The sequence below is a fragment of the Ambystoma mexicanum genome, chromosome 9 (assembly GCF_040938575.1).
Source record: "Ambystoma mexicanum isolate Mex_15411 chromosome 9, UKY_AmexF1_1, whole genome shotgun sequence".
Lineage (NCBI taxonomy): Eukaryota > Metazoa > Chordata > Amphibia > Caudata > Ambystomatidae > Ambystoma > Ambystoma mexicanum.
Genome location: NC_090931.1, coordinates 678,858,278 through 678,883,035, shown reverse-complemented (window position 1 = coordinate 678,883,035; position 24,758 = coordinate 678,858,278). Strand labels below are relative to the sequence as shown.

General features: G+C 48.5%; 1 protein-coding gene across 1 annotated transcript in view; it reads right to left on the bottom strand.

Annotated features, from left to right (window-relative positions):
* The window catches only part of CYP20A1 (cytochrome P450 family 20 subfamily A member 1), a 516,898-nt gene that overhangs the window by 466,675 nt on the left and 25,465 nt on the right, over positions 1–24,758 (bottom strand). The window lies entirely within an intron of this gene.

The window sequence follows — 24,758 nt, the reverse complement described above, 5'->3', positions numbered from 1 at the left end:
TCAGAAAGACTTACAACCTGCTACGCAGGGGCTTTTGGTGGCCAGCTCTTCGGAATGATGTGGATCGGTATGTATCTACGTGTTCGGTTTGTGCCTCCAACAAACTTCGAACTGGAAAACCGCTAGGGTTATTGCAGCAACCCTCCTTGCCTGAACGCCCCTGGGAACATATTTCCACAGATTTTATTGTGGATCTTCCCCCATGCGAAAACATGACTGTGATCATGGTGACTGTCGATTCTTTCAGTAAGTTGGCTCACTTCTCCGCCTTCAAACACATGCCTTCAGCCTCTGAGACAGCGGCAGTATTCCTCCGAGATATAGTGCGCCTACATGGGTTACCTCGGACAGTGATTTCAGATAGAGGACCTCAATTCACTTCTAGGTTTTGGGCTTCTCTTTGCCATACTCTGAGGATTCACAGGGCTCTCTCTTTGGGTTATCACCCTCAGAGTAATGGACAGACCGAGAGATTGAATGCCAGTCTGGAACAGTACCTGAGGTGTTTTTGTAGCCCGCAGCAGGGGAATTGGTTTCGTTTCCTTCCGCAAGCAGAGTTTGCCTACAATAATGCTCTGCATACTACCATCCAGATGAGTCCTTTTTTTTGTACTTATGGGTACAATCCCCAACATTTGCCCTGGCTCAGCGCCCCTTCCACCAAGATTCCGGCTGTGGCTGAGGTTCTGAAGGACTTACAAGAAGTTCATGAGCTAGCTCAGAAAGCACACCTGAGCAGTCAACAAGCACAAAAGAGATGGGCAGACAAGGGCAGAAGCCTCAATCCTACATGGCAGGTTGGACAATTGGTCTGGTTGTCTACCCGTTTCTTGCCTAGGTGGGTACATTACGGCAAATTCTCCTCACGGTTCCTCGGGCCGTTCCCCATAGTACAACGGATTAACCCGGTGGCCTTTAAGCTTAGACTCCCTGATTACCTCAAGAGGGTACATCCGGTTTTCCATGTCTCCTTACTCAAGGAATACAAGGAAGATCCTTTCTAAAGACCAGTCCACAGGGTACGTGCTCAAGTGAACCCAACACCAGAATAATACGAAGTGGCCTACTTGGTTGATTCTCGGTACCGCAGGGGTAGGTTACAATACCTGGTACATTGGAAGGGTTACCCGTTGGAAGAGAGGTCTTGGGAACCGGTGAGCCATATTCATGCCCCCAGACTGATAAGGAGATTTCACCACTTTCACCCAGGCAAGCCTGGGGGACCCCCGATGAGAAGGGGGTATACTGTCAGGATCGGCAGGTGGAGACTTTGGAAGGGTTGGAGGCAGTGACCTTTTCAGAGTAACGTTCTAGTCCTCATTCAAGATGGCAGCACGCACTATATCTTCCGGCTCCGCCCCTCCAGCCAGTGCGTTGTATCTGTTTACCTCTCGTTACTGCGCTCCGCTTTTCTGAATCCTTCTCTCGTGATTTCAATTCTGTCATTCTATAGTATCCGTTGCTATCAGTCCTTTCTAACTTCTACGGCTACTCGCTGTACTTTCCCTGCTACTCTACTTCGGTTCGCCTGTTTGTTTTCCTCTTTCCGCTAGCTTAGACTCCATATCTCTATTCACGGCGCCTGCCGTTCTGCATTGCTTTCTCTCATTGTTCTACGCGCGAGCTGCTCTCGCGACTTCCATTTCTCCTTCCTACCTTCACGGCGCCTGCTGTTCCGCACTGCTTACTTTCTTCGTTCTGCACGCGAACTGCTCTCGCGACTTCCATTTCTCCTTCCTACCTTCACGGCGCCTGCCGTTCCGCACTGCCTACTTTCTTCGTTCTGCACGCGAACTGCTCTCGCGACTTCATTTCTCCTTCCTACCTTCACGGCGCCTGCCGTTCCGCACTGCTTCCTTTCTTCGTTCTACACGCGAGCTGCTCTCGCGGCTCCCATTTCTGCTCCGTACATTCACGGAGCTTGCCTATTCTGCATAGCTGATTTCTTTTTACATACGAGTTTTCTTTGTGTTTGTGTACTTTCATTGCGATTCTCAGCATAGGCTCACGGCGCCTGTCCGTTCCTACTTATTTTCTGTTTATGATTCCATCTGTATAGGTTTTCAGTTTCCATAGCAATTCTCTTGTTGGCTCTAGTGCTATCTCTCTGTATTTTTGGTACTTCCTCCTTTTTTTTTTATTGGGTTCCATCCTCTTATTTCTTTTGCCCTTCTCATTCCGTTGGATCATCTCAGGACTTTGGTCTTTGGAAACTCAACTTTCCCCACATCTGCAAAGCACCAGAACCAGGGTTTTTTCTGCCTTCCGGCTTTTTCCCTGGGGCGAGGCTGGCCCTCCTGGAGGTCCCCTTGAGCAGGTTCTCATCTCTGTCACGGTGGCCTCTGGAGGGCCCAGACCTTATTTACACGAAAGAAAAGGACGGAACTAAAGGAAAGTCCGCCCAAAGAAAGAAAGAAGGACAAGAAGAAGCCTGAAACAGCACTTAAGGAACGTACTTCCGAGTATTCAGGTGAGGAGAAGGGGGAACTGGAACCGGAACCTGACAACAGTGGCCCTGAGGCATTGTGACGCTGTTACAGAATATTCACTTAAAGAGCAATAGATAAAACAGGATCATGACAACAGTGTTGAGAGGGTACATGAACCATGATGTGGCGGTGTTAAAGGTTACAGGGGAACATCATAGAGAAAGTAATAGAATAGAAAAACAAGAAGATACGTCTAATTGAAAAGCTTGGTTTTGAGTGCCTTTCAGAATGCCAAGAGAGAGTTTTCATTTCTTAGGCTAAGTGGGAGGGTGTTCCAGGCTTTTAGGGGCTAGCACTTTGAAGCTAGTACCGCCAGCTTTGGCTCTACCTTTGGCTCTACTGAAAGCCGGGACTGAGAGTAGGTGAGAGTATTGGTCACGTTTTGGTTTTAGAGCGGGCACTTGGTGTATTTGTTCAGCTAGATAGGATGGGGCGGACTGGGAGAGGCATCTGTGTGGGATGGTGAGGGCCTTAAACAGAATGCGCTCTTTGATCGGGAGCCAGTGGGCATCTTTTCTCACCTGGGAGATGTCCTCTCTCCTAGGGATGCTTAGCGCAGCTCTGAGGGCATTGTTTTGTACAGTTTGCAATTTGTTGATGTTATTGGCGGAAGTGCCTAGGAGAAGGATGTTGCAATAGTCTAGCTTTGCGCCAATGGTGGCTCTTGAAATTTCAAAACGATTACTTGGCGATAAATGGGGCTTCACTGTGTTGATGATTTTAGTGGGGAGGGCAGCGGATGATGAGATGGCGTTGATTTGTCTTTCCATAGATAAAGTGGAGTCCAGGTATACACCCAGGGTTTTTACTGCAGCAGAGACTGACGACAGTGTTCTCAATGCTGAAAGCGTTGTTGGAGTTTAGTTTTTTTAGGGACTCTTTGGGGCCTACGAGTAGAATTTCTGTCTTTTCCCAGTTTAGACATAAGCCATTGGCACCATCCAAGCCTGGATGCGAGCGTATGTATTCTGGAGAGTGTTAAGGTCTTGCTCATGTCACCCGTTAGCGGAAGAAGAATTTGTGTATCGTCAGTGTAATTGGTGAAGGCTATGCCAAATTCTTCTAGGTCACTGAAAAGGGTTAGGGCAAAGGGAGTGGGGGAGGTGCAAGATCCTTGTGGGACTCTGCACCCAATGGGGGGAAGGAGTGGCTGATGTCTGATCGGAAAAGACCCTCATGGCTCGGCCCTCCAAGAAGGACGTAATCCAAGTGGTTGCTTCTTGGAAGAAATGAGCAGTATCATAGTGGTGCTTGCACATGATCTTGTGGTCCACCAGATCAAAGGTAGCGGAGAGGTCAAGGAGTAGGAGGAGTGAAGACTTTCCTTTGTCCATAGATTCAAGTAGCTGACTTAAGATCAAGCAAGGCTGACTCTGTACCGTGACGGGGAAGGAAGCCAGATTATCTTTTACCCAGGATGTTGTGCTTCCAAGTAGGATTGGATCTGCAGATATGCAGCCTTGTCTAGAATTTTCAGCAGGAACGAACAGTGGTGATTGGGCAGTAGTTGTTGGGGAGTCTGGCTCAAGGGTCGGTTTCTTTAGTAGTGACCCAACCCAGGATTCCTTAAGGGATGGATGGACGGTACTTGAAGAGAATGAGGCTTTAATAAAAAGCAGTGACAAATGTCTTTAACTAGACTTGCGAGGCAGAGGTCACCTTTGCAGATCGATGGTTTAATATGCTTCATGATCAGCAGGACTTCAGATGTTGTTACTTACCTAAAGGCGAATGGTTTGGGTGTGTTTGTGCTATTTGGGAGACCAGGAGCTGGCATTGTGGCAGTGGGCTTGGATTTGAGTGATGCAACCTTGGGTAGGTTGTCGAATTGTGTCTTGATTTTTTTCTGGAGTGTATTGATTTTGTCTAGCGTGGCATGTTGAATGTTATTACACCACGATTCATTTTTTTTCAGTAGGTTGTGTGGAGGTGGAGGGGATGGTGAGGTCATTATAAATAGCGAACAGTACTTTGGATTGGGAGTTGGCTTTCTCAATTCTTGTGTTGTAGGCAGACACTATGGAAATAGCTTTCCTGTATTGTTTTGCAGCTGCCAAGTAGGTGTCTCGTGTGGCCATGGAGGGGTTTGTTTGCCATGTGGTCAGTGCTGCCCGTTTGGCGGTTCGTATGTCTAGGAGTTCTTGGGTGAACCATGAGTTGGCATGTAGTATGCGCTTAGCTTTTTTCTTTTCAAGGGGAGCTACAGCGTCTACTACCTCCTTGAGGGTGGCATTGTAGAGCTATACTAGTTCTGTAGGGTTGTTTCATGTCGGATGAGCTAGAGCTGAGGCTTCAAGGAGAGGGAGAATTCTGTCCTTGGTGACTCATTTTTTAGACCTTGCCATGGTGGCAGGCACAGGTGGGCTAGGTTTACCTCTGATGTTAGAGGGTATGAGGAAGTGCAGTAGGTGGTGGTCAGTCCAGAGGCGTGGCGTGTTGGAGCTGATGCCAGCAGCACAATTGTGATCAGCTATCCAATCTAATATGCGACCTTTAGTGTGGGTTGGGTTGTTAAATAGTTGAATAAATCCTAGATCGAGGAGGGCTTTGGCGAGAGGATAGTGAAGATTCCTCAGGTATTTGATTTGGCATTAGCAATTTGTGTATTGTATGTGGTTGCTTTTATTTATTTATTTTAATTTTTGTAACGCGTCAACATGCCCATGGGCCTCAGGGCGCACATAGAACAAGAACAAGACGAAGACAAACAGGCATAAGAGGCAGAAGGAGAAGCAAGTCAGAAGATAATTCCAGGTTGAATAAGTGAGTCTTTACGGCACGTTTGAACGCAGTATAACTCTGGATCTGCCGTATTCCAGCTGGAAGTGTGTTCCACAAAAGGGGACCCTGAGCATCCAGAGTAGTACCTCCAAATTTGGCTGTCCTGAATTTAGGATATTTGAGAGTGACCGCAGAGGAAGAGTGAAGGTTCCTCACGTTAGGTTTGATGCCTATACGGGATTACAAATAGGTTGGGCTACTAAGACTGAGGCAGTTATGGGTCATGGTAAGCATCTTGTGCGTTATGCGGTGTTTGACGGGTAGCCAGTGGATTTTTTTCCTAAAAGTAGGTGTGTGTGCGACGTGACTTATTGAAAATGTTACGCACGGCATTGTTCTGTGCCACTTGTAAAGATTGGATATTAGAGGCTGTGGTGCCCGCCAGGAGGCTGTTACAGTAGTCCAATCTTGAATTTATCAATCCAGTGGACAATAGAGCACAGTTCTCTTCCGAAATGAATGGTCAAATATATCCGATTCTCTTGTTTATAATACCACAACTAGATTTAATGCTAGAGATATTGGATTTCATGGAGAGTTCTTCATCAAGAACTACTCCTAAGGTCTTGACTTTCTTTTGAACTATGATGGTGTCACTGGCAATATGGAAAGAGGCGTAGTTAGGATCATGTTTTGCCTGGGTGTTTTTAGATGCCACAATAAGGAGTTCAGTCTTTTTATTATTAAGGGCAAGAGAATTACAAGCAATCCAATTTTGTATGGCTTTATATATTCGGTTGATGGTTCCCGAATCACAGATAGGAGCCCTGAGGAACTCTGCATATCTGAGAGATAGGAGAAGATTGTTTATCACCCACACAAACTCTTACCATTCTGGGACCCAGAAAGGAAGCAATCCATTTGGATGCAATTGCAGAGCAATTGGCAACCTCTCCGAGCCTTGACACTAGTAAGCTGTGATCAACTAGGTCAAAGGCTGCAGAGAGGTCCAATAGCATGAGTAGAGCAGCTTGGTTTTTATCAGCTATGCTAGCAAGTGTAGATTTGAGATCCAGCATAGCTGTCTCAGTTCCGTGACAAGCTCTATATCCCGACTGACGAGTACCTAAGATGTTGTGTTTTTCAACATGGGCCTGTAGCTGTAGCTAGGCAAGTTTATCAAGTATCTTAAGGACATAGGGCACGTTAGTTGTGGGTCTGTAATTGTCATTGTTGGCTGGGTCAAGGCCTTCTTTTTTCAGTAGAGGAGTGATCCATGCCGACTTTAGCAGGTCCGGCACCAGACCCTCATCAAAAGAGAGGTTAACCAGTTTGGTAATCCATGGAACCAAGGTCTCTAAGGACTCCTTAAGAATGCTGGTGGGGCAGTCATCAGCTGGACAGGATGTGGCTTTGAGGTCCTGAATGATTTTGAATACTTCATCTTCAGAATAGTGTGTGAATGAGAATGGAGGGATAGTGTTTTCACAGGTATTGGGTGAAGTGGTATCAGTAGTAGATTGTGTAACGGCTACGTTATCAAGGGCTTTGCTGATTTTTTCTTTATCAGAGTAGGGTGGCCTTCTTAAATAATTTTGCTGCAGTGGTAAAGATCCCCTACTGGTGATCAGAGGGTGAGCGTTTCCACTTAGCTTCAGCTAAGCGTTTTTTGGCACAGAGTTCTTGGAGGTCGGGGGTGAACCAAGAATTGATATGTGCTGTGGGTTTATTTTTGCGCTGTGCTAGTGGGACAATGCCGTCGATGGCTTCTGTCAGTGTCTTAGGGTAGAGGTTGGCTAGCGAATTAGGGTCAATGATGTGAAGATACTCAGATTGGAGAGTGTTAAGAAAAGGCAAGATATTGTCTTTCGTAATATTTCTGGCGCTTTGGGTCGGTGTGGATGGCAGTGAGGAAGCAAGGTGCGAGGTGCGACAGATGGGTGACATTGAGTAGGTCACAATGTGGTGGTCAGACCAAGGGCAAGGGCTGTTTGAGTTGATGGCGACCTGACAGTTAAGGTCTGCTATCCAATCTAATAGGAGTCTTTTGATATGGGTCGGGCGCTGGTGCAGTGTGTGAAGCATAGAGCGCTAAGGGAGTTGACTAGCGCTGCAGCATTAGTGTCACCTGGGTCAGGACCAAGGTTGAGTTTGCCTAAGAGGATGGCTTTTGATGTGGGTTTAATGTTATCGCCTACTATGTGTAGGAGGTCCTCTTCAAATGAGTGAGCTGGGCCTGGCGAGCGATAGAAGAGGTATAGTGAAATGGTGTGTGAAATCGACAGCTTGGCTGAGAGCATGTTACAGTTCCCTATCCTAGTAGTGTTGATTTGACAGATGGGTGGCGAGTCTTTTGCTATTAAGAGCTACTCATCCTCCTCCTCCTCCTCCTCTAGTGTCAGGTCTGTTGCACCTGAATATCGCATAGCCTGTAGGTAGAGCAAGTGAGAGGGCACAGCCTGATGCTGAGTGTAGCCATGATTCTGGGACGGCTAGAAGGTCCAAATTGTGTGCGGTGATAAGATCATTGATATCTAAGGCATGGGCAGGGATGGACCTTGTGTTGACTAGCGCACATTGTAACGGCGTGGTGGGTGGCTTGGTCTTCATGGGCCTGGAGGGTATTTTGGTTCGGCTAGCCCAAGGGGTGGCTTGTTGTGCAGCAGTGCCTTGGACATCGCTAGTGATCTGTGTAATGGGTGATTTGTGTTTCTGGTTAGAGCGTACAGCTTGATGACATGAGCTTAGATTTCCAGGTCTGGGTCTGTTTAAGGGCATGATAGGTATCCAAGTGAAGGCTGTGGATTCGATTTATGTTGGTCCGCTCGCTGAGCCAGGAATTTCTTGAAACTACTCTAGGGGGCTAGGAGATGGTAGGCATGTGGTAGATGCGTGTGCAGAGTCTGCCATTTCTCAGGGAGGTAGACTCAGACTAGGGGTGAGGGGGGACTGGACGTCAGGCGTGCATTGGGTTTTGGATTAGCGCCTATGAGCCGCTTCCATGTGGTGCGCTGGGCTATGGCTGTTATGGGAGGCTTCGGGGTGTGTCATGAGACGGGATGGTGAGAGAATGACGCAGTGGCAATGCTTTGCGAGGATTGGTAGCTAGCAAGTGTAAGTCGCGTGTGGAAGAAGGTGGAGAGGGCTTTGTCGCCAGTCCTAACTGATCAGCGGATGGCAGTTTCTTCACTTCTGTGGAGGTACCGGGGCTACCTGTGGCCAAGTGGCTCACTGGCTGTGGATGTGGCTTGCAGAAAGGGTTAGTGTTACTATTCGAAGATCTCTGCGCTACCGGCTCGGTGTGGCCTTGGGAGGTAGGTGGCGCAGCGCCTGCGTCTCGCCGATCTGTGATCCTTGATTTCACTAAGGCCGGGGGAAGGTAAGGGGTGGGCCTGGGCAAAGGGATCCAAACAGTGCAAGAGAGGCTGACGACACTTCTGCTCCACAGATGGCGTAGCGCGGGCCCTGAATGCAGGGTAGCAATTTCGCTTTTTCATTCAGTAGAAAGTTTGGTTGGACAGCTGCTGGCTTGGGAGGGCCAACTGTGTGCGTGGTGGGCATGTGGCGGTCTCGATTTATTTTTATTTTTTTTATTTATATATTTATAACGCACCGCAGCTCGCACGCATCAGGGCGCGACAAAAACACGAAGACTGAAGAAATCACAGGACTACATAAAACAGAGAAGAGATGGACTCAAAATGAGTCCGGAGCTGAATATGTGGCAGATTACCGAAAGAGTAATGTTTTCAGCTGCTTTCTGAAGGAAAGGAAATTACTTTCCAGCCTAAGATTGCCGGGAAGCTCATTCCAGAGAGCAATGGCTTTGGTGGGAAAAGCCCTCCCAAGGCCAGTGGCTTTTACTATGCCGTGGCCGGATTTGAGTAGCCCTTGTTTAGCTGATCTTAAACATCGGCTTGGTTCATACCATTTGAATTCCTTTTGAAGATATGATGGGGCCGTGCCGTATAGACAGCGGTGGACCAACGTCAAGGATTTGAATTTAATGTGCTCCTCTATGGCAAGCCAGTGAAGGCCAATTCTGTCTTAGGTTACATGGTCGCGCTTGGGTTTCCCAGTTATGGATCTAACTGAATTGTTTTGGATTATTTGACATTGTTTAATGCAATTGTTGCTAGACCCTAGCATCAATGAATTCCCATAATCAAGTCGAGACAGGATGGTTGCTCTAGCGATGGTGGCGCTATTTTTGGCGTTAAGGAATGGCCTAATGCGGCGTAGTAATCTCTGATAGTACTGGCAATTTCTTTTTAGGTACGAGACCTGTGCCTCTGCTCCTAGTGAGGATTGCAGGCATATACACCGCGTGTTTTAACTTTGTTTGTGACTGTGATGTTAGAGTTTTTTTTGTTGAATGTGGAATGAGCTGGGCCTAGATTTGATTAGGCTTTTGGGGATCCAAATGTCATAAGTTCTGTTTGGGAACCATTTAAGCACATCCAGTGAGCTTTCATCCAACTCCCTATGGTGTTATGGATGGCTGAAAGTCTGTTGTTGTCTGTAATTGTCGATGCAGAGTTACAGTGATAGGCTGTGATTCTAAATGCCGGAATTGCACAGTATGGGAAGGTGCAGGCTTGGGAGACATATAGGGCAGTATACTAAGGTACACTTGATATACATGGAATACAGGCTGCACAAACTAAAGGCATAGTATTGTGGTTAAACAGTGATGCAAGTGGAGTGAGCTTCTCTTTGAGTACTAGCATGTCCGGATGTTCGTTGGACCAAGATGCAGGGTCACCATTATGATATTGCAGAAGTACGCATTGAGACGGTTGATGTGTGGGAAATAACGGGAGTCAATGGGTATGGAAGTCGTCGGGGGGAGGCTCCTTGCATGGACAGGCGCAGACAGGCTGTGGCCTATTCAGTCTGCCTTCTCCAGCGGCTGACGCCGGCATCGCCTGCCAGCTCTGGAATGCTGAGGGGCAAAGCTTTGCAACTGGCCTATCGGTGCAGGATATTATCGGCCAATCAGGGTTACTGGAGGGAGGCCTGCGGGTCAGACCTTGCAGCAATGCGTGTCTACTGTAATCAATCTTCTGCTGGACCCTAGGTTCTGCTGTTGTAGGACATGTAGATGCTGGTAGCCCACTGTGTACAAGGGCTAAATTGTGTCCAATTTCATTTGTAGGGCGCAGACAGGCTCTGGCCCTTTCAGTCGGCCTTCTCCAGTGGATGATTCCGGCATCGCCTGCCGGCTCTATAATGACACCCACCTACATCTACACTTGTTAAACTTGTTTGGGAAGTCTGTTTTGGTGTACAAATTCATTTGTGTTTTCAAGCCAATTTTCTGCATAACAAAACACCATTTCCCAGGCGACAATATATATATAGGCACTCAGGAGCATACTTTCCCTACAGGAAGCAATTGGATAGGCTGTGGAGGGTCAGATGGTTTTTGAAAAAGGTACTTTGAAGTCTCTTTGGAGGGTATCAATCCTATGTCTCCTGCTGGGGGAGAGTTGTGAGCCTGGCTTGTGAGATCTTCACTGTTTTTATTCCCTGAGGCTGGCACTGATGTTGGGTGTTGTCCTGTTATTAGAGCCCTCAAATGTTGTGGGGGTTGTTCGGACTAAGTAAAGGTGCCTGTATCTGCAGCATTAAAAATAAGAGTCATGTAGTTAAGATGCCCTTTTATGTGCAAACAGTTTATTTTTGCATGGCACCAACTGGCCTGGGAGTCTAGATTGCGCCTCACGTCAAAGCTAGCTTTATGTCACACTAAATACCAGCACTTAACTCCCCAGATGCAACACCTATTTACTGGATGGTGTAAGGAAGGCATGGTATTAAACAGTAAAGACAGACACAAGTGATCACTGTTCAAGGGTGTTTAGTGAACTTCAGCCCGGTGTCAGTAAGGGCGGTGTTGGCGCTGCAGGGTGAGAGGACTGGAAGAGGATTGCCTCACGGTTGGTAGCAGAGGCCACGCCCCATTCATTTAAACCTCTCTGCGTCAACCCCAGAGCGGCGTAAGCCCAGTGTCAGTAAGGGCGGTGTTGGAACCGCAGGATGAGAGGACTGGAAGAGGATTTCCACACAGTTGGTAGCAGAGGCCACGCCCCCTTAGTTTAAACCTCTCTGCATCACCCCAGAGGGGCGCAAGCCCGGTGTCAGCAAGGGCAGTGTTGGCGCCGAAGTAGGTGAATGATGAGACCATGAGAGACGAGAGATGGGCTGTCCTGTTGTCAACCAAGAGTTGGGCACCAAACTGATTCAGTGCTCTTATCGTAAAAGGCCAGAGTCTGATTGCGATAGTCAGTCTGCGGTTGACAGATTGCAATACACTGTGCTCTCTTTAATTGCCTCCACCGTAGCCAGGATAACTAATCGGCTCCTGGGCGTCACTGCAGGGCAGAAGAACCCGTAGACTGGCACGGAGGAGAGGACGACAAGGAGCAAACTGAAGGTCACTGGTCCAGAGAAGGGGGAGCCTCTGACTATGTGCGTTCCTTAAGCTGTCGGATGAACCTCTCTGACCGAAGCGGGGAGCAATCAGCATACAGTAAATTGATCCTTATTAACCTCGATTGGACGATCTCCCCATTGTTACCATCCCTTGAGAGTGGAGTGCATTCTTTCTCACACTGGACAAACGCAATTGCGATCTGCAAGATCGTGGACACGTTCCTTTTAAGTGGTTCAAACCATTAACTTTAATATTGATTCTAACAGTCAAAAAAGCTCAAAATGCGGTTTTATAATATGATTAATCAGTTTAATGATTATGATGCATTTATGAAGTAGCGTGGAGGTATTCTTTGCTTTTAGATTTTCATATTGAAAAACGATCACCCCAAAACGCAAGGCATCCCTTCAGATTTCATTTGGTGGGGAGATTAAAAGGGCACATAAACCGATGGAGTCCATAGAGGATGTAGAAGGCCTAATTACTGATATTGAGGGCCTCCTAAACGAAATAGAGGAACCAACCTCTAGGGTACAATTATCCCCCTATTGCACTAGCACCATGGCGGCACATATTAACCACAGATGACACTGACATTTTATCCGAGCTCATTGCTCCCATCCTCAAGCCCACAATTCACATCCAGTCCCACAGCATTAGGGTGCAAGAAAGACAAAAGGACCACCTAGGTGTTTATGAAGTGGAACCGTTTGATGGACAAGAGGGAGGGAGAAACTATGCTCTCCCAATATTCTCATCAGGTGAGAAAGGGTTGCAAGTGATAGAACTGCACCCAACTAATAAAGATCCCCCATCCTTATCTGGTGCACTATGTCATATTGAACTGGATAGCACCTTGGGTACATCTAAGAGTGCTCCAGGGACAACTGAAAAGGGTGGACCATCATTAATCTGTAAAGGGAAAGGAGCCAACGCCCTACGGTCTCCCAAACATGAGGAAGAGGAGGAGTTAAAAATCATGGTCCCCACAACAAATCATTATGGGGTCATGGGTGAAGGCTCCCATGGAACAAACCGTAAGGAAATGGCCAAGGAGCCGTATGTTCACACTAGACCCATGAAGGTGGCAAAAAGAACTCACATACAACCATTGGGCGTAAAAGCTGTAAAATAGGAATTGGAAAAGGGACCCAAACAGAAAGCTCCCACGACCCTGCTGTCATACCCAGGGGATGGAGAGGGGTGCAGATGAGCGCAAACCGGCACGGGTTCCTTTGGGACCTATGCTTAAGATGTATGAGAAATTGGAATCATTCCTGGAGTGAACATTTTGCCACAATTGCTTTGGATATAGCCCTGTTAAAAATGAGAATGCATGACCTACCAGCCGTGGTGTACCGGAAATCACAGAATCCCCCTAGCCCCCAATCCCCTAGTAGTGTAGGGACAACTAGGCACCCTGCTAGGCCTTCCCAGTTGGCGCTGGGGGCACGTAGCGATCCACAGCACACAAGTATGACCCAAGCTAACAGCGGGGGAGTGAGAGAGACTCAATTGGCAGTGCACCCCGTAATCATATTGGTAGCCAGTACGATCCGAACAAAGGGGTAAGGGCACAAAAGGGAGTTACGAGGGACAACAATCAAAAAGCGGCCTGATACTTCCCCAAACCATATACCCCAATGGCCACAAAGCTCAAATAATCTCCCGCTCCCCAGACCACCAAGTTCATATAAGTTTGCGCCCCCCCTGGCTCTCCACGCCAAATGCCATACCTGTGGCTGTCATGAACTACAGAACACGCCCCTTTTGGACTTCCTGGTCCTTGTCTCAACGGGGCTTACACTCCCTTGTACTTCCAACATGGCCGTCCACTGTGAAACACCTTCCTCGCTCTACACCTTAGACGTAGCGTGTTCTATTTATAGACCGCGGCTCCGCGCGTCTCAATGCTATTGCGAAGTAGCGACCAGACATGTGCTCCGTAGCTCGCGGTATTGTTTCCCTTGCTTCTTCCAGCCTACCCCATTCCTAGTCCCTTTTCTTCCTTTCTTGATTCCTGGACTCGTGTGCTAGTTGCGCATTCTGTTAATTTCCCGGATTCCTGGATCCTTGCATCCCGGAACTTTGAACGCATGCTGGAGTCGGAAGAGACTTGTGCAGCCTTACTCCAAGACTCGATCAGTCTGTAAGAAGACATCGATCAAGAAATCCAGCAAAGATCGAACTCAGGTGAGAGGGTGGGGGGGGGGGAAGAACCCTTGACAGTGGGGCCTAGGCGTGGAGAAAGAAAAAAAAAAAAATCGGAAGTGTCAATGTAAATGAATTTATGACTAACAATGGTCCATCTGTCACTCTGCACAACATGGTGAGATTAACCACAGGATTCTATGAATCTGAAGTCACTCACAAATAAAGTAATACGTTATCTTAGATTTACAAGGGGATGTAAATCTATTATACAAGTGACATAGCGAGCTGTAGGAGGTACGCACCTTATAATAATGAGGACACAATAGTGGTCCATTTAAAAAGTGAGTGGCTAACGAATGGGCTATTGGCTATAGAGTACTGAAGTTATCCACTTACGGCTCTAGAATATCCATTAGGCCTTCACCCGCCAATCGACCTAATCCTAACTGGTCCCACAAAATCCCACCCCGTTTGGAGCCAACACACAAAGGTTGGGGAGGTCGTACAATGAGTGTGGTGGGAGGGACTGTATGGACCTTGAAGCCGTGGATTGACATAAAGAGACACACGCCCTGAGGTCCCAGCCTAGAGAGAGAGTAAGAGAGATCATCCCAATTTCCTGGAACCTAGCAGGCCTTAAGAAACACCTGGTTGACCCAGAATGGTGTGACTGGATTTGAGGATTTGACCTGATATGTTTCAGGAAACCTGGGAAATGGATCCCATCAGTTTTGAGGGTTACGAGGTTCATTAGGAACCAGCCCTGAAGGGGCCAAAGGGGAGACCATTTGGGGGTCTGGCTATTTGGATTAGTACATCCCTGGATTTTCAAACTGCAAAGGTTGACTGTGGCACCCCCATGCCCAGTACCTGGTTTTAAGCTTGCATGGATCCAACCCTATATCCCTCTGTAATGTGTGTAATCGCATAGGTAAGACGAATGGTAAGAAAGTGATTGAAGAGACTAGTTTGAGCCAAGATAAAGTTAACCACCATGTAATACTGCTGGGTAGTTTAAACATCCAAATAGAACCCCTGATAGATTTAGAGGGGGCCTGGGACGACTTTGATGAAGCATGGGATATTCCAGCTGTAGTAGCACCCAAAATAGGGAGAACCCACCCAATGGCACTTTATTGTGCCTCCAGACACGTAATGGTCGTTTCCCAAAGTTCAGTTGACTAAATATACTTTTGGGGGGCCTAATGGAACCTCCCACATTTTTCTTTCAGCTGCACTATGGGGGAAAGCCCTTGATCATAGGCCCATGACACTGAAATTAAACTGGAAAACTGGAAATGGGGAAGGCTTCTATTGAAAACCATAGCCTCTGTGCACTTAGAGGGTGTATCCAAGCAGAGGGTTAAATGGTCAGACTTCGACATTGGAGAGGTGAAACCACATATATATGAAGCAATTGTTCATGTATTCGAAGCAATTGCTACAATGGAAGCGGGGGAAGTCGAAATGTTATCGTCCTTTAAAGACCTAGTCATGATCATCCAACCCTTTTTCTCCAAACCTTGAAAAACGATTTAAAAACATGCTATCAAAACCCAACCATGGTATGACGAAGATTGCAGATTGGCAAAATCTGACATATTGAACTGTCTTAAAAACCGTCAAGGTCCGGATAAACTTGAGTTGAGAGCCCCTAGGGCTTCATATAAAGCCTGAATAAAGGGAAAAAAAGAAGATTGTGTCTGCTCGGAATGGGAGAGGATGCAGGTAGATGCCCATACATTTTGGAAAATTGTGAATGGCTCAAACGAAGGGCAGGAGGCAGAGGGAGGGGGTGGTAAAGGGTGTCAAGACTGATATTAGCCCATCTACTTGGCTGACCCACTTTAAGGATTTATATAGTATGGGAGAAAAATGTACGGGGAGAGCAAGTAATAGGGAGGAGATAACCACCCTCCAACTAGACTTGGAGGACGTAAGAAATGCAATATCCTCACAGAAGTGGGGGAAAGCCCCTGGGCCTGACTGTTTGCCCACTGATATATGTAAAGACGAAACGGGGCCTGGGGACCATATTTAACGCTCCTCTTTAACACCTGCCTAAGCCTGAATAGGGCCCCCCCCCCTTCATGGTTAATCGCGATAATAATCCAGATATATAAGAAAGGGGAGGGAGAACCCTGCAAATTTCAGACCCATTTCGCTTTGTGATGGGGTGGGAAAAATGTTCTCTAAAACAATACAAACACATCTACTAGAATGGGTCACCCAAAGTAAAGCTATAGACCACCCCTAGGCGGGGTTTTCACCTAAAATAAGTACAGTGGACCAAATGTTTTGCCTGCAGTTGATAACATCGAAGTATACAGTCTTGCGAAAGATGAAGATTTACGCTGTCTTCGTTGATCTCAAGACTGCCTTCGATGCTGTATCGAGGCCAAAGCTATGGGAAATCCTGGTGGCAAGAGGGATTTCACAGGGCCTGCTACAGATCACAATTCATTTGTACACAGACAATACAGGATTGAGGGGGAGGGGGCTAACAAATCATTTAAAGTGAATAGAGGTGAAAGACAGGGGGGCGTTCCCCTGGCCCCTTATTGTTTATGTTATATATCGATGAGGCGGTGCGATGTGTGAGGGCTATGAGTGCAGATCCCTCAAAGTTGGGTCGTAAGATCTGTCCAATCTTACTATTCGCAGATGATGCTGTGTTATTATCTACCACACCGAAAGGCCTTATTGCTACCTTGGGAGCCTTTGCAGAAATCTGCTTAGAGGTGTCCATAGAGATCAACATGGAAAAGACCAAACTGTTGATATTTCGCCCAAGATTCACCCCATTTAAAAAACACAGGTTGGAATTAAACAATATCTCATTGGAACAAGTCCAACAATATGACTACCTGGGGGTGAGGTTTAATGATCAAGGGAACTGGCCCCTTAAAACGGTAAAAGCTTGCACCTTGCTTGAAATATATGGAGGGGGAATCCCAAGGTCCTTCTATTCACATGGTGAAGGACACATTTCCCCAACAATAACAATGTACCAAGCACAGGCCAGGGCCGCTGCCATATACGGGGCTGAGACCTGGGGCTACACGGATACTAAGAACTTGGCTAAGAACCTGGATAGGGTAGACAGAGCTTTTTAGAAAAAGTTGTTAGGCCTGCCCAGATCTTGCACAAGGATACCCGTTTACTTAGATCTAGACCTCAGACCACTTGAGAGCGAGATCAATTTTAAACTTGTATATTATTGGTTAAGACTGTGGTCCGTGGCCGAGCTATAGGTTTATCGGGAAGCCACTGCACATCTCATGGAGATTGAGGGGGTGAGGGGGGAGGAGATCTTTGCCCTGGTTTCAGCACGTAAAAAGCCTTTTGTTGAAATTGGAAACGGGAGAATTATGGGTAAACCCCCAGGGGATAACCCCTAATGACATACGGAAGGCCAAAACGAAGGCACAGAACAAATGAGCTGGTCAATGACGGTACAAAATATTCTATGGGTACCTTCTACCTGTCAAGTAAGTTGATGAAGGGCCTTGAGAAACTGGAGCCCCGCAGGCCCTTACCCTACATATTAAATTCCGGCTCAACCAACTACATTTGGCTTCCCCACCAAAAAAGTGTGTATCCAATGGGAATTAACTGTGCCCAGCGTGCAGGCTCAATAGAGAAAACTTAAACCATTTCTTGTTTTTCTGTGAGTGTTACTGGGTGGCACGTTGTATGTTTTTAAAAACCATCTAACACACACGGCAGACAAGGCAAGCGTTACAACTTTTTAAAATATGTGACGATCCCAAAGTGGTCTATTGTGTCGTAAACCTTTTAGATCTGGCACGGTGCAAATGAGTTAGAATAATGAAAACGGGGTCAGAGTTTTAGGATGAGATAGTTAATTTGTTTTTGAATGCAAGTGGTCGACCTATCTGGTCATAATGAAGTTACTTGAATTAATTCATTCAAAATAACAATTTAAAAGGGGTTATGGAACCACTGATCAAAGTTTAAGCTTAGAGGGTTTTAAATGGTTAAATCATTTAAATGGTTCATCTTTGTACTATTGGTACATTTTTATATTCCTATTTTACACTTTGATTAGTTTTAGGCCTGTGACGTAACTGCTGTTAGCACTGCAACATATATGATGTTGCTTATATTCTGTTAACTTTTCTTTTCTGTGATTTTATGTATATATTATATATATATATATGTTTTTGCCAAATGACATATGTTGAATTAAAGCTATTTGATTGATTGGTTGATCTTCAATGGGCTGGTTGAACGCCTATCTAAACCTAAATCTAAAGATGGGAGCAAGCTACGACCATCAAATAATAATAACGCAGTCCTAATCGAGTCTGTCAAAATAAAAGGCCCTATACTAATAAACCAATTGCCAATCCTTACTTCTAAATACAAAATGGTGTGAGATGATGGTGTATGCAAAAAGAAAAAAATTGTTCAAGAAATAATATGTCAGGATAGTTGAGCCATTGGCTTCCCTTCCCCATGTTTTCAGCAAGGGGCACAGCGTCACGTTCGAGCTTCGCACACATTCTGGCTTCTCTGCCACATTGGTTACAGTTCAAAGCAAAGGCATCAGGGCCGTTCACCAAAGCTTCTTTTTCATTAACAGTCTCTTACTGCAGAGGGCATATTGCAACAAATGAGCACCAAAGTTCCTTTCTTATCAGGGGTTTCCCCATGTACAAGTTCGCGTTTTCAATATTCATCATGGGTCTCTCTCCTTCAGGCTTGGAACCCTTTTTACCACAATGTTCACAACTGATCTCCCTCGTTCAGGCTCGGATTCTTTTAGCACAATATTCTCATTGTGTCTCCCTCGTTCAGGCTCGGACCATGCAATCTCACTTTCTATGTTTTCCTCCAAATATCAAAAATAGAAGTTTGGAGTGTGCAATGGGTTTTGCTTAACAGTCGCAAGACCATTTTGATTCACTTCACAAAATGTTCTTACTTTCGTTTCTGCCACCTCTTGGCTGGATACCTTTACAGAGACCTTTGATTGAGCGCCCAAATGGCGACGGACCACTGTTACAGGTATCGTATCTTTCCTTCTCAAAGTTCAAACATTCATCAGCAATTTAGCTTTACTCATGTCTTTCATCACATGCGTTTAACAATGTTAATTCCTGCGCTAGTTATACAATGTTGCCGCTTGCATCAGTCTCCACAACTCACCGGGTGGGTTGATCTGCCTGGCGCTACTTTGTTCTTGGAGCCAAGGACGATACCATGGCGGCTGCTACTCCTCCCCTACTTGGTCTGCTGCGCAGGGCGGCCTCTGGTATCCCCGACACCTAATGCAGGATTCTTTAGCCTGGTTTCGTGGCCTAACGTATTCTGATCTACAATGTTCTTGAAAGCAACGGTTTCCTGTTGGAAAGGTCAAGGGTATTTCCCTCCTTGCAAACCCTTCTTGGTTTGCCAGCTCTCCTCTTGTTCAGCTGCCTTCTCGAAACCACTGCTCCTTCGTGTGCTTTGCCTCGTTCAGAGTGTTCTCTCGTGCTCCGCCTTTTATCCGTGTGGGGAAATTCAATGGAAGTCAGGTTTGAGTGATTGTCAGTAATTGCCTGACTTCACCTGACCATAGTAGCGGGATATGTCAGCTACACTGCTCGGGTGCGAGTCTGTTTTCTCCCAGAGCGGGCAGTCTGTGAAGAAGTGTTTGTGAGGGGAAGGGGGTACAATTCCTACGTATCCTACCTGCTAGGATGGGGTTAAAGGTGTTACAGCGGAAGGGATACTGAGCCTCGCCATCCGGGGACCCACTCCCGAAGACCCCTCACCCAGTTGGGCCAGCTCCCACAGTACTGGTCCACCCCCAGGAACTGGAACCAAAAGCGATGGCTATGTCCTTCTGGATTCTCACAGTGGTGACCTACCATCTTTTAGATCCTGTTCATCAAGTCTCAATTTCCAGCTTGCCCGGATCTAGGTGTCTCTCCTCATGTTGTGAGGCCTGTCTGGAGAAAGCCATTCGGATGGGTTTTCAAATGTTTTCAGCTGCATTTGCTGGACATAAACACATCTATGAGGTCCTGTGTCCAGTGGTGAACTCCAGCAGGTCATTCACCCAGCCCCCATTGATATCATCACATGTGTGTCCCTCTACTTTCCCACAACTTTAATAGTCTTCCAACTTTAGTGTAAGCCCATCTAAGCAAGGCCCTCCAAGCTGCGATTTACTATTTCAATCATTTTTAATTGGACAACTATTTATTTAGTGTGCCCAGTGCAGAAAGTGCTTCTTTCCTGGATATTTCTCCCGGATTACGCCTAACTAAATGTATTAGAAATTAAAAGTAAGCAGATATAATAAGTAGTGTGAATCATGGAGAAAAAAAAAGGAACATTTCAGCATTACTTTTCTAAAGCCGGTAAACCATGGCAGGGAGATGCTTCATGATTGCACTTCTGGGGAGGAGAGGGAGTACACCTTTGCTTTCTCTTTCATATCAAAGGGAAAAAAGGGGATAATCAGTTACGCAAAGCCAGGGACTTAAAAGTGCAGTCAGAAAGTTGAGATCTTTGGAAATTAAAAGAAATATAGATTCCAAGATGGCCGCCTGCACTGAGTAGACGTGCCGACGGCTGCTCCCGCGCTCTGAGGCATCTCATCTGGAGATCCCACCAACCCCCAGGTGTAGGAGGCCTGATCTGAATCACGGCGATCTGGTGGAGCACAGCAGGGGTACGAGGGTGCCCGTGGAAGCAGCGGGAGGTTGCTTGAGGGGCCTGCGACATAGGAGGTGCGGCTTCCAGATCGGAGCGAGTTCGCCGGCGAGGAGGAGTGCGCGCTGGGCAACGTTGGAGGGCTCCTTGGGCTTGGACAGGGGTGCCCCCCAGAAAGTTAACAGATCAGAGTGGTTGCACGCCAGCACCGCGGCGGGGACGGGAAGACTGGAGGGGAGCTCCGCTGCAGCGTCCCAGACCCCCGGGCGGCGGTGAGGCGAGGAGACTGCAGGCACAGGGGACTGTCTGACCGGTGTGCGGCGTAGGAGCCCAGGCGCAAAGGGGAGAGCCGACAGGAGCAGTGCCTCGTTGGTGGGGGAAGGAGAGCAGCAGGGCTGACACAGCTGAACCCAAGAAGGAGGACCAGCGACTCGGTGCGGGACCTCCGCTTCAGTTGGACTCTGCGGGTGCCTGGTGCGGCGGACTAGAAGGAGCACCCAGGAGGCTTGGCGGCGAGCTCCGGAGGCCGGGGTGTACAGCGTGGCCAAGCAGCGCGCCGGGGGAAGGAGATCCCCCACCCCCTTGAGGAAAGATTCGAACTGACTGAAGGCAGGCTTTGTTGCAGGAGGAGGCCAGGATTGGTGGGGCCCCCCGAGGAAGCAGTACTACGCTGCCGGGGAGCAGGGGTAAGAGGCGCTGACACCCAGGGTATAGGAGCAGGCATCGGGTGGGGCGGGGAGGAGGAGGCCCCTTCAGGAGTTTCTTGGGGCGCCCTCGGCGCCCCCCCAAACTCCCTGCACTGGCTGGGAAGCGGGTCCCGGCAGAGCTGCACATCGAGGCCGATGTTCAGCGAGGGGCGCAGAGTGTGTCGGCCTCTGTGGGCGCCCGGGGGTGACACGGCTGCTATGTACTGAACATCCTTTGAGGCCTGTGAGATGCGTGGGGAGGTTCAACAGGGTCCACGACTCGACAGTGGTAGGTGAGGCGCCCATGGAGCCTGAGTGAGGCCTCTACAAAGAAGAAGTGTGTTACAGTGACCAGGTGGTAGGGTAGCTCCCGGAGGCTGTTGAGCGGTGCCCAGAAGTGGTCATTGCCACTGATGAAAGTGCTGTGAGCGGCGAGGACACTTACCCCCATCAACGGTAAACACTGGGTTTGGACCTGGGAGCGCCTCTGGTGGGGCAGGCAGATTAATCACCCCAGAAAAGCCAGAAAAAGAGCCGACCAGGCACCAGCGCCTGACCGGCTAACGTCTACACCCAGCGGTAATTACCTAACAGGCAACTTATAAGGGGGTCTTTTCTGAAACATAAGAGAGGGGAGGGCCACTGGGCTTGTGCACTCACCAACTGGAGGGCACGCGTGTGGTAGCCGGCTCGCATCAAGCAGTGGAGGGCGCACAACTTGGAAGGGCTTCGCCACAAATTTAGATGTCCTCCAGGGCCAAGGGGAAAATGACAAAGACCGGTCAGTGCGCAGGGTACCCTCCCCACACTGTGGCCAGAAATGGAGGCCAGGGAGCCAAATAGAGGTGGCAATGGTCAGCTGAAAGAGCGGCTGGATCAGGAAGGGGCTGCGGACTCGGCATAAATGACGAGGCAGGACCTCAGAGGGGAAATGTAGGCCTTGAGAGAGACTTTAGCTAAAGCCTTTCAGGACCAATTCCAGCTGATGAGATCCGATCTGAATGTGGCGTTAGGAGAGTTGAAACAAGAAATGGCCCAATTAGGGGAGAGAACGGACTTACTAAAAAGAGGGCTGCAGGAAACTGAGAAGGACACAACGGCTAACAGTGAGGCGATTGATTGGCTGGACATTGCGACGCGGAACTTGGAAGCCCAAGTGGAGGACCTTGAAAATAGATCTAGAATGGTCAACATCAGGATTACATTTTTACCAGAATCGGTGGTGGACCGGGAACTGAAGGGGGAAATCCAGAGTATTCTCGCTGATCTTTTGGGTGAGTGGGGCCCAGAATCGATAGAACTGTGGACAGAGTGCACAGAGTCGGTCGACCCTCCCAGAGCCCCAACGCCAGGCCGTGTGACGTCCTGGCCGCATTTGCCAGAAATTGACAGAAGGAAGCAGTGTTGCATGCGGCCAGACCGCGTGAACCAGTACACTATAAGGGGCAAGAGATTTCCTTATTTCAGGACCTGGCGAACAGCACGCTAGTGAAAAGAAGGAACATGGGCCCAGTCCTGAGGGAGCTAACAAGGAAAGGAATAAAATATAAGTGGACATTCCCTTTCGGTTTACTGTTCGAATGGGAGGGGATCCAGAGGCGGGCAACTACGCCACAGGAAGCGGCAAATATATTTCTCTTGGAGCTCGAGGGTGAAAGGGAGGCCTCGGGGGCGAGACCTCAGCCATCTCAGGGCAAAGGAATAGGGCTAAACCATGGGTATGGTCGACGGTAGGGGAAAGGAATAGGAGGAGAGCCACACTGAGGGCCCCCCCCCGGGGGGAGAGGGAGAAGGATGACCGGGAGGGGGCAAAGAAGTGTGGAATGGATCCGTTTGAATTAGTGGGCCTAAGCCATGGAAGATATTCTGAAGGGGGTGGTGGTGAATGGGCAGTATGTAGAGCCAAGGAGGTTGGAGTAGAAAACACTTTGGAACAAGGACCGACAAGTCCAGGGGAGGGGGGGCCGGGTGCACTCCAAGTTGGGGACCGGGATGCAGGGAGTGGGGGGGGGGGGGAGCGAAGTACCAGAGTGGCCAAGCAAGCAGGGCCTGCAGAGGGCATGATACTACAACAGAGGGGGTGGAGGGAGGAGGGAGGGGGGGGGGGGGCAGATGAGGGCGGGTCTCGCCTTGAAGCGGCTCCCGGGAGAGGGACAAGGGTGCAAAAAGCAGGGCCTGCCAGAATTTTCCCGCTGGGTTCAGATGGATAACGCATAATGTGATGGGGCTCAATTCCCCCCTCAAAAGGGCTAAATTAGAGAGGTTCACCAAGACACATGTCCCGGATATTCTTGCTCTTCAAGAGACCCACCTACTGAGAAAGGACCAGGGTCGCTTGCATCTGAGGGGCTTCACGCAGATATACTTTGCCTCAGGACCCACGAAAGCAGGGGGGTGGCACTGGCCTTCGGGAGTATTGACTTTAGAATGCAAGATGTCCTCAGGGATAGGAATGGAAGGTATGTTCTGGTAAGAGGGGAGCTTACGGGTATGCCCTATACTATAGCTTCAGTGTATGCTCCGAACACGGGCCAGGATTGTTTTTGCGCGAAACCTTGGGAGTCCTGGAGAATTTTGCAAGGGGGCAAGTTATTATCCTGGGAGACCTAAAACTGGCATGGAACAGACGTTTGGACCGGACGGCACACGATAGCGCAGGGGGAGGAGTGGTGGCCTCACCCCAACTCTGGGAGCGGGTGGAGGAGGCGGGGCTAAGGGATGTGTGTAGGGCTCTGCGTGGTGGGGAGAGGGCCACACATTTCTCTCTGGGGTTCATGGGACCCAATCTAGAATTGATTACATATGGGTATCGGCGAGTCTGGTGGGAAGGGTGGAGATGGTGGAGACAGGCCCCATGGGCATAGCAGATAATAAAATAGTGCAGATGAGGATGGGCCTGGGGAGGCGAAGCCCAGGGGTGTGGAAGTGGAAATTCCCAGAAGAACTACTGAGGGATCGGGTGGTCCGGGAAGAGTTGGGGATAAAATAAGGGCTTTCTTTGAGATGAACAACAGTACTGACACAAGTCTGGGTACAAGGTGGGACGCCTACAAGGCTACATTGAGGGATGAGCTTATCGCCCTGAAAGGGGAAAGGAATAAGTAAATGCGGCAGTTGGAGGCACAATTGGAAAGGGAGGTAGAGACGGCACGGCTAAGGAAGGGGGAAGCTCCTTCCAGGAAAGCATTCAGGGCATATAGGCTAGCTGAAGACCAGTTGGGGGGTTCCCAGGACCGAAAAAGCGGAAAGGGCTATGCTCATGGTCAGGCAAAAGTACTACACGGAGGCCGACAAGGCAGATTCTTTGTTAGCGCGTCTCCTGAGGGGGGCTAGGGAGCAGAACATGATCATGGCCATGAAGGACAAGGGTGGGAACAGACTCACCCGCACTGAGGAAATAAAGGGTTGCTTAGCCAGATTTTACAACACACTATACCTCTTCACAGGACCCCCCACCCCAGCCCCAGAGGGACTTTGAGGCTCTGCCCCTCTCCAGTCTGTCCCAAACGGAAAGGGAGGAGTTGGGTCGGAAGATGTGGTGCGGACCACTATAGCGTTGTTGCCCCGTAATAAGGCCCAAGGGCCGGATGGCTATCCAGC